This window comes from Onychomys torridus, chromosome 11 (genome assembly GCF_903995425.1).
Source record: "Onychomys torridus chromosome 11, mOncTor1.1, whole genome shotgun sequence".
NCBI classification, from domain to species: Eukaryota; Metazoa; Chordata; class Mammalia; order Rodentia; family Cricetidae; genus Onychomys; species Onychomys torridus.
The window spans coordinates 10,774,044-10,789,767 of NC_050453.1; positions in this window are offsets into that span (position 1 = coordinate 10,774,044).

Consider the following 15,724-nt stretch of genomic DNA (forward strand, 5'->3'; position numbering starts at 1 on the left):
AGAAACTGAGGCAGGAACTTAAGCAGATGGCTTGCTTCCAACATTCTGTTACCTTTCTTAACACAACCCAAACCCCTTCCTGCCTAGGAATGGCACCACCCACAGTTGTCTGGCCCCTCCTACATCAGTTAACAATGGGAGCCTGATGGAAGCAGTTCCTCAGTTGAGGTTCCCTCTTCCCAGCTGTGTCAAACTGACAACCAAGATCAGCCAGCCGTCACCACCTATGACACCTGAAGACAATGTAGTGACACAGTACACGAGCCTAGAGGGTCTTCAAAGAGTGCTTACACTGCATGTGTGGACTGCTGTCACTTTACGATGGTGTCAGTAAATAGAGGTACAGTGTACACTTTAACACAACCACTAAACACAGCAGTCACAGCTAGTGAGCCAGCAAGGGGTAGAATGGAAGGTTTTAAAAATAATGCTCCCAAGTATTGTATTAATATAAGAAGCTCACGGGCAGATAAGCAGCAATGAACAGAATGAAGAGGTGGCTTACAGCACGGGAGGAAACGTTTGTAAATTACTTATCCGACAGAGTCAATATCCAAAATATACAAGAACTCAGACAGCTTGATAGCAAGACAAATGTGTGAGGGACCTAAGCAAATATTTCTCAAAAGATACCCAAATGACCAATGAGTATATGGAAAAAATGCTCAAAATCACCAGTCAAAAATGTACTTAAAAACCACCATATTGGAACCAGGAGCACGCCTGTAATCCCAGTACCAGGGAAATGAAAGCAAGAAGATCATAACTGAGCATTGCCAAAAAGACAAAAAGACAGTGAGAGCAGGCCAGGAAGTAGGGAAAGAGAACTCTTGCACACTGTTAGTGTGGTCTGTAAAGCAGTGCAGCTATTGTGGAAGCAGTGTGGTCTTTAGATGTTAGAAGAACTGCCATGATCCAGTGATCCCACTGCTCAGAGTATGTCCCAGTGATAGGAAATCAATATGTTGAAATGAAACCTGCATTCTGCATTTGTTGAAGTATCATTCACAATAGCCAACCAACCTAAGCATCCGTCAGCGTAAATAGTTGCAGAAAAGGCAGTGTGTATGCAGAATGGAGGACAGTTCTGCCCTGCAGAATGAAGGAAAGCCTCTCCACATGAAATGAGAAAATAAAGCCAAAGCATCTCAGGGCTGGCGAGAGGGCATGGTGAGTAAGGGCACTTGCCAGACTTGATGGCCAGAGTCCCCTCTCCAGACCCCACATGGTAGGAGGGAAATGACTCCTACAGGTTGTCCTCTGACCTCCACATGCATGCTGTGGCACACACAGACCCACACAGACAAACAAACATATAAATAAATGGTGATAAGAAAAAATATAGAAGGCAAGCATCTCCCCATCCATCCACGGTTTTCTGTGGAAGGCTATGTGTGTTAGTATTGAGTCTGAAGGTTGGGGACTGGCCAGAACAAAGGCATGGCCATGAGGTGGCAGTAAAATGGCATGTGGAAAGTACCGGATGCAGTCTGGAGTGCTTCCAGAGAGAACCCTCACAGTGGAAGGCCTTCCAAGAATGTCCAAGACCCCCAGCCACAGGGAGAAAGGAGATTTCTCTGCCTACAGAGAATGGGAGAAGGGCCTTCAGTGGAGAGACTGAATTCAAGCTCCCAAAGGGCAGCATCCATGTGGGGTCTTCTCAGAGCCCCAGGATTTGTCTTATCTATGGCTAGAAGAAGTTGGGAAGTTTTACAACTTATGCAAAGCAACCAGACTCTAAAATATGAACTATGTACTTATAGATGTGCTTGTTTGGACGATACTGAAAGCAATTGGGTGCATAAGGATGCTGAGTTTGCCTCCAGCAGCCCGAAACTGAGAATCCTAGGCTGTGGCACAGCAGTAAACAACACACCCATAAACAGTAATTTATAACATGAAAATGGGGCCAGCAAGATGGCTCAGCGGATGAAAGTGCTTACTGCCAAGGCTGATGACTTTAGTTCAATCCCAGGGAACCACATGGTGGGAGAACTAACCCCCCACACCTTGTTCTGGAACCCGCACCCACACTTCTGTGTAACTTTACATCTCATTGTCTCCTGTCCTGCTTTAGATTTTGCTGGTTTGGGAGAAATGCCTGACAAACTGAGGAAGACACCACCAGAGATTCTCAGGTGGTACTTCTGTGTTGTCTGTGTCAACCCAGTGTCTACCTGAAGAGGCCACCGCCCCTCTTCCCCACCTTTTCTGCACAATCTTGCAATCCTTCTCTCTATTAAATGATAGTCTTTCACTAAATAAAAATATTTGCATGGGCATGAGGATGCACAGCCTTAACCGGAGCACTTGGGAGGCAGAGGCAGGTGAATTTCTGTAAATTTGAGGCCAGTTGGGCAGCATAATGAGACCCTGCCACCACCACCCCCCAAAACAGAGAGAAAGAGAATGGAAGAAAGAAGTTGGGGGCTAGAGAGATGCCTCCGTGGTTAAGAGCACTGGCTGCTCTTGTAGGGGACCCAGGTTCACTTACCAGCACCCACATGGCAGCTCATTGTAATTCCAGTTCCAAGGTGTCTGACATCCTCTTCTGCCCTCCAAGGGCACCAGGTACACATGCAGTACATGTACATATGTTGGGGAATATTATTTTAAGGTGTGTTACTTTTGTTAATGTTGCATTTGTTTACCTCTGTGAAGCTGTGTTACTTTGCCTGTCTAAAACACCTTATGGCTTAATAAAGAATTGAATGACCCATAGCAAGGCAGGAGAAAGGATTGGCAGGGCTGGCAGGCAGAGAGAATAGAAGGAAAATCTGGGAGAGAAGAAAAGAAGGAGCAAGAGAACAGGAGAAGAGGACTTCAGGGGCCAGTCACCCAGCCACTCAGCCACCCAGCCACCCAGCCAGACACAGAGTAAGGAGGAAAGAAAAGGTATACAGAAATAGAGAAAGGAAAAAGCCCAGAGGCAAAGGATAGATGGGATAAGTTAAGAAAAGCTCACTAGAAACAAGTCAAGCTAAGGTCAGGCATTTATAATTAAGAATGAACCTCCTCCAGGTGCTGGTGGCACACACCATTAATCCCAGCACTCGGGAGGCAGAGCCAGGTGGATCTTTGTGAGTTCAAGGCCAGCCTGGTCTACAGATCGAGATCCAGGACAGGTACCAAAACTACGCAGAGAAATCCTGACTCAAAACAAAGAAGAAGAAGAAGAAGAAGAAGAAGAAGAAGAAGAAGAAGAAGAAGAGGAGGAGGAGGAGGAGGAGGAGGAGGAGGAGGAGGAGGAGGAGGAGGAGGAAGAGGAGGAGGAGGCAAGGGGAGAGGGGGAGGGGAGAGGAGGAGAGGGAGGGGGGAGGGGGAAGGGAGAGGAAGAGAGGGAGGGGGAGAGGGGAGGGGGAGGTATGGCTGGTGGTAAAGGCCTGTAATCCTGGCTATTCTACAGACTGAGGCAGAAGGATTGCAAGTTTACAAAGTTCAAAACCAGCCTGAGCTATATTGTAAGTCCCTGTCTCAAAGAGAGAAAAAAAAAAAAAAAAGGTGAGAGAATTCCAATGGTAGGGTATAAAATAGCAGGCGTATCCCTACTCTCAAAGAAAAAACTGTCCCTGAAAAGAGGGACTGTCCTCTGGCTCTGCCATCTGCTGACCCTGTTGATGTTATTTGAAAAGTAAATGGCTTCAAGCTAGGAATAGAATAGATAATTCCTTAAAGACTATATATTACCTTTATGTGTGTGACCGTTTGCCTGTATGTGTGCCTGTGCATCATGTGTGTGTCTGGTGCCAGATCTCCTGGAACTGGAGCTATGTATGGTTGGGAGCTGCCATTGCACATGCTAGGCATTGAACTCGGGTCCCCTGCAGGAGCAGCCAGGGCCCTTAGCCGCTGAGCCATCTCTCTGGCCCCGTTTTTCTCTGTCTGTTGCAGAGTCCAGGACTAGTCTATGGACTCTTGTTTCAGCTGTTAAGAACAAAATGGGATCCAGAACTAGAGATGCCATGTCTCTTTACCACTTCCTTTAAAAGGGTAATCCTGTTTGTCAAAGGACTATACTGTGGGAAGAAATATATCTAGACTGAGGGAAGATCAGGTTTTCTGTTCTCAGGGTGTTTAGACAGAGGCCTGAGCCACTGTTTCATCCAAAACCTCTGTGTCTCAGAGAAAGTGGATGCAAAGATGATGTAAACAGATTGGGCCAAAGTCTTGGTCAATATGGTCTCAGCCCTGGTTCTGGAAACCTAATTTCCTAGGCTGCTGCCTCTTTTTCGTGTCTTCAACCACCACCCAACAGACCCTGTGTTACCCCAATTTCAGGGAACTTTGTTCCATCAAACTGCACGCAAGTAACAATTCATGTGTCAATCAAGGAGCCTGGTCTGTGTAGAGATAATGCTGGGCACTGAGTGGGGATGTCCCAGCCTGAGATGGGAAGAAAGACAAGGACTATTACAGGAACAGGGGAAGGGAAAGGAACCAATCACCAGCAGAGAAGCACAATAACAACTGTTTAAGGCGAGTTCTCCTTCCCGGGCATCAACCTGCCTTTCTAGGAATCTTATCAGAAATCCCGTTTGCCATGAAGATATGCCCTCAACCTCTTGAACAACTCTGGTTATTCCTGACTTCACATTAACTGATTTCAATTCCATCTGTGCCTTCTCAGAAGCCACCTTACAACCTCACTTATTGAAAGAGACAAAAGCAGAGAGACGTCCTTAGCGATCTTTTAAAATGTAGGTTGAGAGCCACCCAAATGGCGTATATGGCTAAAGCTAGGACAAGCTCAACTCTCTGCTGAGGAGCAGATACTCACACTTTGGTATGTCTTCCTCCCAAGTGCCTCTCTTTCTCCTAACCCTCAAGCTTAAAGTCTAGATTAAAATATCTCCAATTAAACCCCAACTCTGCTTCAGACCAGTTCTGAAATTCTTTTCTGCATCAAAGCCATAAATCCCAGTTTGGCTTGACTCAAGGACCTTGAAATGTTAAGAGAACTCCTCAGGCTACTGAGGGTGACAGTGTAGGGCTGTGCCTCTACTCTACACAGCACGGCCCTCCTGGTAAGAGTTATTTATTACCATTGGTGTGTGTGATGTGCACATGGGTGCATGCAGGCCATGGCAGGTATGCCAAGGTCAGAGTCAATCTCTCCACCATTGTTCCCTAAGTTCTGAGGACTGGACTCCAGTCATCGGGCTTTCTCGGTGCCTTTATTGAGGGAGCCATCTCTCCAGCCCCCACTTCTTACAGTCTGTGAACACAACTGGCGTCCTCATTATTCTTTCTGGGAGGTCAGAGAAGGCCCTGCCTGGGATGCAGCCTGAGTCCTGCCACCCACAGCAGCTGGACCCCGTGAATCTGTCTTCTCAGCAAATACCCCCAGGCCTCGAAAAGCTACTTGGTCTCGGAGCCCACACTTCCTCCAAAGAAAATACTTCTCCTTGTCCTAACTTTGAGGCTGAAGTCCATTCTTTCTTCTAAATTCACTTTTGTGGTTTAAACATCTTCCCATTTGGACATCAAGGCACTTTAATCCATTCCACGGTTCCCTTAAATTCAAATTTAATATTTTCATAAATTCTTTGTGTAGTTGGAGAGCTTCTCTTCAGCCCCCGCCAAGCCCTGTTAGTCCAACAACCCACTTATAAAAAAAACACACAGACATTCATATTATTTAAACTGCTTGGCCATTAGCTCAGGCCTACCATTGTCTAGCTCTTACTCTTATATTTAGCCCATTTCTATTAATCTATACTTTGCCACATGGCTCGTGGCTTACCAGTACCTTATCTCTTTCTTGTTAAGGCGGCAGCTGGCAGTGTCTCTCCCACTAGCCTTCACTTTCCAGAATTCTCCTCCTCCTTGTCCCGCCTACCCTATCCTTCCTGCCTGGCTACTGGCCAATCAGCACTTTATTTTACCCAATCAGAGCAACACATTTGACATACAGAACATCCCACAGCATCTTTGAAACTTAGAATTCTACATTTTTTCCGTATTCTGTGAGTCCAGGGGGGCAGAAAAACTTGGGTATTTTAAAAAGACATCCAAAAAACTTATCTTTTATACCTATATTCTTTTTTATTATTTGTGTGTGTGTGTGTGTTCACATGTCAGTGGGTACACATGTGTGCAGGTGTGTGAACACATGCATGTGGAGGCCAGAGGTCAACCTTGAGTGTCCTCCAGAATCATCAACTTTGCTTTTTGTCCTCTGACTTCCAAACATGTACTGTGGCATGCACACAATCCCATCATGATGCATACACTTTATTATTATTATTATTATTATTATTATTATCATCATCATCATCATCATCATCATCATCAGATTAAAAAGTAAGAACTTTTTTTTTTAATTATTTAGGAGACAAACATCAGGGACCATCTCTGAGGGAGTCTCTAGGTTTGGTTACTTGAGGTAGGAAGACCCACCCACCCAAAACATGGGCAATACCATTCCATGGCCTGGGGGCCCAGACTGAATGAAAAGGAGAAAGTGAGCTGAGCACCAGCATGCACCTTTCCCTGTTTCCTGACTGCAGACACATTTGAGCAGCTGCCTCACACTCCCGCCTCCCTGCCTTCCCTGCTGTGTGTCTGTCTGCCCTTGAACGGCCAAAACAAACCCTTTCTTCTTGTGCTTTTACGTGTCTTTTGCCTGGATGTATGTATGCACACTGCATGCAAAGCTGGTCCCTCAGAAGCCAGGAGAGGGAGCCAGATCCCCTGCAACTGGAGTTACAGACATAGGTAAGCTGCCATGTGAGTGCTGGGACCCGAACCCAGGTCCTCTGGACAAGCAGGCAGTGCTCTTAACCACTGTACCATCTGTCCAACATCCTTCTTTAAGCTGTTTGTCAGGTATTTGGTTACAGTAAACAAGAAAAGAGTAGCTGGCTCAGTTGCTACGGAGTTATTTGGAGTGTTGGATATTACTCTTTACAACTTTATCCATCAGAGACTGGAGAGCAGTGGTTCTCAACCTGTGGGTCATGACCCCTTTGGAAGTCAAATGACCTTTTCACAGGGGTTGCCCAAGACCACCCTGCCTACCAGATACTTACATTTACACTATGTTTACATTACATTTGTTCATAACAGTAGCAAAATTTAAGTTATGAAGTGGTAACAAAAGTAATTTTATAGCTGTGGGCTACCACAACATGAACTCTATCAAAGGGTCTCAGCATTAGGAAGGTTGAGAGTCACTGCTCTAGGGTCTGTCTCTGGTGTAGAATGTTTGGATTGAGGACTTATCAATTTAGGAACAATGCAGAAGTAAATCTGCATCCATGTAAAACTCAAGTCCACAATGGTGTCAGGGGTGACGGCAGCGAGGAAGGCTTGAGAGAAGACTCCAGCAATGAAGGGGCCTTGCAAAGGAGCCTGGGAAGTTCCCACGCCTGCTGACCCGGGTGTAAGGTGTGTAAAACCTAGTGCTTCTTCCTGATGAGGAGAAGGCATCCAAGCTTTAGCTACACTGTGTACCAGCAGAACAGACTGTACTCTGGAGAGGCAGTCAGTCAAGAGAATAACAAATACAGAGCCTTGAGATTCTAGTCATTATCCCCTTCCCTGGCTTCACACACACACACACACACACACAACTTTAATGGACCAGAAGTGGCGGCACAGCAATGGGGAGGCAGAGAAAGGAGCATCTCTGGGAGTTCCAGGCCAGAGAGGAAACCTGCTTTCAAAAAACGAAAAACAAAATGAGTCTGGAGAGAAGCTGAGAAAAGGCACCTACCATCAAGCCTGATGACCTGGATTGGATTCCTGGAACCCACACGATGGCAGGAGAGAACTGACTGGTCCTCTGGCTCCTGTGTGAGTGTTCATGGCACACACACACACACACACACACACACACACACACACACACAAATGTAAAAACAATTGAAGATTAGCTAAGATTCATAATTGACTCTGTGTGTGTGTGTGTGTGTGTGTGTGTGTGTGTGTGTGTGTGCACTCATGCATACACACAGCATGCATGGGAGAATGCTTTTAGTGCCAGTCTTTGCAAAATCAAATCCATTACCTGTGCCTTACATGGTTTATAATCTTCCATCAGCTCCATAGATGTATTTCTTCTTGAGTCTATCCTATAAAAATGAACTAATAAACAATATTAATGTAACTTCCAGTCTGTATTGATTATCTTTCTTTTTCTAAATCTACACCTTTATTACAAAACAAATATTAAAACATAACATTTTTGTATGTCTACAAATAGAAAATTTGTTTCTATGTAAGTTGCTTCAAATAGGCAGTTATTCTTAAGCCTCTGAGGTCTCAGATATTCTCTTTTGTTCAGGCATGGAATCATTTCATGAATCTTAGCTGTGCAATATCCTAGCTTTTTTGGAGGATAGTTTCCATATTAGTCATAGAGAGATATTTCTAAGGTAGTGGACAATGTGAGTTGTCCTAAGTGGCCTTGTTGCCTGTCTAATGTGAGAGGCTAAAAAGGATGAACAGCATGTACCAGGCCCCCTGAGCAAGTTAGATTAAACAAACCTGGAGCTCTCCTAAAAGGTAGAAAGCAGAACAGGTTAGCCTCTGCTAGTTGGTATGTCTCTTCTGTGCAGGAATGTTAGTGGTCTCTGATCTCCAGTATCAAGGATATCAAGGCAGGGCAGATGTGTCCAGGATTTGCCAGTGTGGACCCAAGGTTGTCATGAACTCAACTGTGTCCCCTCCAGATTCATCTCCAAAAACCAGAACCCTCAGGACCAAGAATACAATTATGTTCAGAGACAGAAATTGAAAAGATGTAGTCAATAGTAGAGAACAGGACAAGGTCAGGGCCCTGAAGAAACAGCTGAGTGTCCCTAGAAGAGGAAGAGACACTGGGGACCAGCCACATGTGAACACAAAAGCAGTCAGGCATCTGCCAGCCAAGGGCAACAGGCTTGAGGGATCCCAAACTGCTGACTCTGACAGAGACTGGCCAGGACTCTAAAAGCAGTGATTCCAGGAGCGGCTGTGGTTTTCTGCCCTGGCCAGTGGGGTTTCAACGGGGGCGACCCACCTGTGGGAACGAATGAAAGAGACAGGGGACACGAGGGACCACAGCAAGACAAGATTCTGATCAAGCTGCAGATTTTATCCCCCCCCCCCCTGCAAGGCTTATATAGCATAGGAGGGGAGGGGGCAGGAAGGAGGGAAGGGGAAGGCGTGGAAGGGGTGCAGAATGTGGGAGACGTGCAGATCATGCAACTGCAAGATGTCAGCTAAGGTCACTGGTCAGGGGCCATTTCTTCTGTTGCTAGGCTACCTGACCATGGAATGCTCTTTACATTCGGTTGCCATGGCACCTGACTGTGGAATGTTCTTATCTTTGGGAGCCTCCGGTTAGTAAACAGGTGTTACTGCTCTGGGAAGGGGCAGTGGGCTTATGACTTGTTCCCTGGCCTAGCTAGTACTTTCCATGGTTCATGTTTGGTTCCTGAAATCTTGGTCCCTAACATCTCCCCCTTCTATACATATAGCAAAACAAAGAAAGGAGACCCAAATGTTTCACAGTGATGGGAGAGGGGTGACAGAGGCTCCATCCCTGATAAGTTCAGTTCCATTGTTAATCGGTTGGTTCATGTAGGTGTCCCCACATGTCCTCAAGAAAGTTGGACCGATGCAGTTTTTTTACAGGGGGCGGGTTTTAATCCGGGAGGGAAGAGTATAGGGTCTGCATAACCGCCGTGCAATAGAGCATGTCATCCAAGGCACCCAGGATGGTGGAGCACTTTAGTCTCCCTTCCTTCTGCAGTCCTGGCTGCACCCTCAATCCCCTAAGCAGTGGGCTCCAGCTCCCAGGCACAGGTGCATCCTCCCCTGGGCAGAGGGGTCTGTGCTGATATGGAGTCTGTATCTGGTTCATTGAGACCATGTTCACAGAGGTCTAGGTGATGGTAATGAACCTGAATTTGTTTTGCCTGAAGTTCAGCCAGCTGAACGCGCACAAATTGAATGAGTTGAAACAAAGCCCAAGGGCCAAATGTCAAGACAAGAATGAGGCCAACCAAGGGTCCCAGGAGGGACAGCAGGAGGATGGTTAGCCAGGGAGATGCAGAGAACCAATTTTGGAACCAGCCTAGCTCTTGATCCTTTTCTAAGCCTTCACAGACTTTGGCCATGCTATCTCTTGTTACTCCTGTGTGATCAGTATAGATGCAACACTCTTCCTTAAGAGCAGCACAGAGGCCACCTTGCTGTAAAAAGAGGAGGTCTAGCCCTCGGCAGTTTTGGAGGACCACCTCTGAAAGGGAGGTGAGGGAGGATTCAAGGGCTGAAATGCCTTGCTCAAGCTGTGTTATATCTTCATCTATGGAAATTCTAAGCTCTGAATAATGTTGATTAGATAAGACCAGGGAGGCTATGCCCTCACCAGCCCCTGCAGCCCCCACCCTCAGGAGGAAGGCAAAAGTGACCGTAGTCACAGGCTCCCTTTTCGAGCGATGGGGGAGTGTAAGAGCAGCCGTCTCTGCCAGAGTCTTCTCTTCCCATCTTCTGGAGAATTGATCTGGAGAATAATAAGTTAGCCTAGGGATAAGCTGAACCAAATATACAAAATAAGGGGGCAGAGGGATTATTTAAATGAAGAGAAATACATGGTACAGGCCATCAGTACAGGCCCACCAAGTATCATTGGCAGGGAGAAGATATCCAGACTTAAGAGAGGTACTTAGGTTGTCTGTGACATTGCAAAGTGGTTGATAAACTGGGGGGGGGGGGGGGGGGGGGAATGATAGCGCCTCAGGTGACAAGGCAACGGCCTGAGCCCATAACTTGGGAGAGTGTAAGGCGAGATGTGGGTGGCTTTTGCCAGTGACAATTGTGTGGGTCAGTGGTTAGGGAGAAATATAAATCAACAGCCACTCCTTCATAAAATGGTGGGGCAGAATGATAGCAAAGCCAGCAGAAGTCTACCAAATCAGGCTTGGAGGTATTAAGTACCTGGTAGGTTTTTTCGATAAGGGTGGCAATCATATCTTTGGTAGTTGGTGGGGGAGGTGGGAACGTGGGAGAAAAACCCGTGGATGTCTGAGATGTATTTGTTGTAAGAAAATCATTGTTGCTGAGAAGAGAGTTGGGACCAATGGCAACAGGGAATTAACAGGCTGTTTTAAAAGTTTGATGATAAAGGTGACGCCTGTATCTCTTCCTTACTGATATAGGTGAAGGCCCCAAATGAGGCTAGCCTCCAACCAGACACTGCGGCCACCATTGCCGTCGACACAAGCTCTCATTCCTTGGCCATCCCGGCTCCGCCCGCACACCCCCCCCTCCGCCTCTCACCACGTGCACACACACACACACACACACACACACACACACACACACACACCCCGCACACCCTGCCAGAACTGCTGGCTGCCCTCTCTTTTTTCAGCATTTTTCATTAATCGTCCCTTCTTGGGAAAACCAGTTACAACAGTCCTCTCTCTAAGTGACTAAAGAATTTTATGAGGTCTTTTTCTACGAACCCTTATCCCTCGTGTCTGGAGGGCATCTTTAATGCCCTTTACCAACAAATCATGAGAAGAAGTTCCTGTCCCATGGCGAAGTCTATAGCTCAGACTCACCTCGTCTTCCCGCTTCCCCCCCACACCCTGATCACCAGGACACCGAGTAGGGCGGTCTCCACGGGTGATCGCTTCAAATTTCCACCAGACGTCTGGACTTTCCTGGAGAAGGATGTTCAACTCCTGAGGAGGCGAGGGTCGAGCCCCAACATTGGGCACCAGATGCCCCGGCCAGTGGAGTTTCAATGGGGGGGGGGGACCCACCTGTGGGAACGAATGAAAGAGACAGGGGACACGAGGGACCACAGCAAGACAAGATTCTGATCAAGCTGCAGATTTTATTTTTCTCTGCAAGGCTTTTATAGCATAGGAGGGGAGGCGGCAGGAAGGAGGGAAGGGGAAGGCGTGGAAGGGGTGCAGATCGTGCAGCTACAAAATGTCAGCTAAGGTCACTGGTCAGGGGCCATTTGTTCTGTTGCTAGGCTACCTGACCATGGAATGCTGTTTACATTCGGTTGCCATGGCACCTGACTGTGGAATGTTCTTATCTTTGGGAGCCTCCGGTTAGTAAACAGGTGTTACTGCTCTGGGGAAGGGCAGTGGGCTTATGACTTGTTCTCTGGCCTAGCTAGTACTTTCCATGGTTCATGTTTGGTTCCTGAAATCTTGGTCCCTAACAGTTTTCTGGCCAGGAAAGGCAGAAGGGAGCTCTGGTTTCTTATCTCCTAAACATCAGCCCTGCCTAAAGGCTGGAGGGAGGGTGGGATGAAACTCCAAGTCAGGCACTAATCCCTTCTGGTAAGCAGCTTTGGAAGTGGGTGTTCATGGTGGCCAGCAGTTGATATCTATTTATAGTGACATTTTATTTGTATTGAAATGTGGTTTTATTTGTATGTCAATAAAGTTGCCTTGAGGTCAGAGCAAGCCATAGCAGAAGCTGAGCAGTAGTGGGGCACGCCTTTAATCCCAGCACTTGAGAGGCAGAGCTAGGCAGATCTCTGTATGTTCAAGGACACAGCCAGCATGGCAGACACACGCCTTTAATCTCAATACCAACCATGGAAGACCTGGAGGTCTGTACAAACAGGCAGTGATGAGGAGGTCATGTGGCTGGGTTTACAACCAATGAGAAAACAGAACAGAAAGTTTTTAAATAGACAGGACGCAGAGAAGTAGGTCTCTTGCGGAGAGGAAGAACAGCAGAAGCAGTGAAGGGTAAGGTTTTCCGCTCTTGCTCTGACCTCGTGGTTTTTTAACTCTGCAATCGGTTCTGTGTTTCTTATTTAACAAGCCGGATATATCTACATCTATTTCTCAATTTCAGCCCATCTCCTAAATGATGTTAGTGTTATCTCTTCAAAGTGGGGAATGTTGCATAGCTTTGACCTGTGAGCCACATTACAGGAAAGCTGTTTCCTCCTGATCAAAAGAATGGAACTTTTTTTCTCAAAACTCTGATCTTGGACAGAGATCTAACCTTCCATGCAACCCAAAACGTAAGAGTTAATCCAACTTCACCTGTCAATCATCTGGCCAGAGGATAATCCCTCAAGATGGCTGCCTGACTAAAGAGCTGGGAGGAATAATTACCCCTTAGTCAGATAATGTACGTTTTTCCCCACCTACAATACAGTCTTTGTGAGCTGCCTGAGGCTCTGTGAAATCTCCTTGCCTTTCTGAGTTCTTCTACTTTTCTTCTTTCTGTGTCTTTCTTTTAGATGTTTCTTTCAAATGTTTTCTCTGGTACTTTGGACTTTCTGATGCTTTCTTTCCTTTCTGCTATGTGGCTACCTGCTGACCGGCCATGGGCTAACTCAAATAGGCATGGATTTCTCTCTTCTTTACCTCTCTGCACCTGAAAACAGCCAAAACTTCTCCTCCTCCTCTTCTTGACATGGTCTCACTTTGTAGCCCTGGCTGGCCTTAAACTCAGAGATCTGCCTGCCCCTGACTACAGAGTGTTGATGTATGCTACTACTACACCTGGCAAATTATTTATTAATGAGACTAAGAATCTAAAGAGGGGACCCAAATTTCTCCAGGATCAACATCTTACCCTCACACTTTTCTGGCTTCCTAAACTATTGGTTATGCATTTCTGGTGTTTAAGTTACCACAACTATAATATTTTGTTATAGCAGTTCTAGCAAATCATGTGGGCATTACCAGGGCTATAGCTAATATGGGTGTTGGGCAGATTCCCAGAAAGCAGTTAGGACGGTGTGTCCTTCCAGCCAGTAGCTCCAGGGGCAGCTTACTGCTCCAGCCTCACGGAGCCAGAGAAGCAGCAACACTGTGGAGTCACACCAGAGACAGTAAGACCCTGTGCCAAAAACAACAACAACAACAAAAAAACAAAAACAAAAACAAAAACAAACCCCCATCAACAAGCAAACAAGGCATTTCATGCAGGTTGAGAGCCACGGCTCTGGTGATGCTGGTATGCAGATCCTGGCTTTTAGGATTGCACTACATGATGTCATATGTGTGTAGTGGGTAGCCATCCCAGCACTGGCCTGGAAGTTCCAACCCCCATTGAGGCTTCGGTAATGGTCACGCCCACAAGGCGGGGCTGAGGGAGGAAGCGGAAGACCCAGGATTGAGAGGAGAGGAGAGGTCTCTCTTGGTTCTGGGACCCTGGACGCTGGAGGTAGACTGAGCAAAGTTCTCCAGAGAACACCGCTGGACTGCGCCATACCTTTGCCAGACCCTACAACCTATCCCTTCATTTGTAAGTTACCCCACAAAATAAACCTCCCTTTTAACTACGTGGCGTGGCCTTAATAATTTCACCAATATATGTGTGCTCCAGAAATCAGTTCTCCTGTCCCTGCGAGGCTCCTCCCCTTTCTCAGTCTGCCACTGTGACAAACGCTGTGAATACATGGCCTCGTGCTTTCGGAAGGTTCCTAGAAAAATATGGACGAGTTTTATTAACTGCACACACACACACACACACACACACACACACACACACACACGACAGCATTTCACTTCGTAGCCCTAGCTTTCCAGTAGAAGTTTTCCCTGTGTGGATCCACTTGCCTCTGCTTCCCCAGTACTGGGATTAAAGGCATGTGCCACCACACCTGGAATATATATATTTCTTTCCCCAAAAAACTTCCCCCAGGCGGTCATGATGGCCCAGGCCTTTAATCCCAGCACTCAGGAGGCAGAGACAGGCAAATTTCTGAGTTCCAGACCAGACCGATCTACAAAGCAAATTCCAGGACAGCCAGGGCTATTACACAGAGAAATCTTCTTGGGAAAAAAAAAAAAAAAAAAAAAAAAGCAAAGCAGAACATTGTCATGTCTCTAAAATGTTAAGGAAGCAATTTTTTTTTGTGAGAAGATTTGAGTTGGCAAACAACAGTCTTGCTTTATTCCTGCAACAGCTCATATCTAGCTGCCCTTCCTATAACGGAGAGTGAGAACTCCCCTGCAGTGTTTGACGATGTCCAGATTCCATCGCCAAGAATGCGCTGTCTGAATGCTGTTCAGTTTTCTTCGGTGGACCTCCACCCTTCACTTAGATGTAAGTATGCGTGGAATGTTATGATAAGACAGTAATACTGGTGGTCAGACATGAAAACTGGGGAGACAAAGATATATGTGTGAAATAAACTCAGTGTTTTAATATTTTTTTTAAAACTGCATTTCTTATATATGTTTGAAACACGACATCATGTAGCCCACGCTGAACTCAAACTCACTGTGCAGCCAAAGATGACTTTGAACCCCTGATCTTCCTGCCTCCACTTCCTACATTCTGAGATTACAAGTATGTGCCACCATGCTGGGACTCATGTGGCGCTGGGGATGGAATCCGGGACTTTGTGCATGCTAAGCAAGGATTTTCCCAACTGAACTACACATCCTCAGCCCTGAATATTACATTTTCATGAGCATTTCAGCAATCCTACCAGCACTCGGTAATCTTCACAATCAATACCATCTCTGCCTTCTTTTTTTTTTAAGCCCTGGCTATCCTGGAACCCACTTTGTAGATCAAGTTGGCCTCCAACTCAGAGATCCTCCTGCCTCTGCCTCTCAAGTGCTGGAATTAAAGGCGATCAATTTTGAATGCCAGGAAACTGGAGTCTGTTTTCAGTACTGTGGAACTTGCCTGCCCCAGCTCCTGCATTACGCCACGTCTGGCTAAACTCGCTCGGGTCTCAGCGGCCGCAATCCTGGGCCCCACCGCGAGAGTGCGCTACGACCTCAGGTCC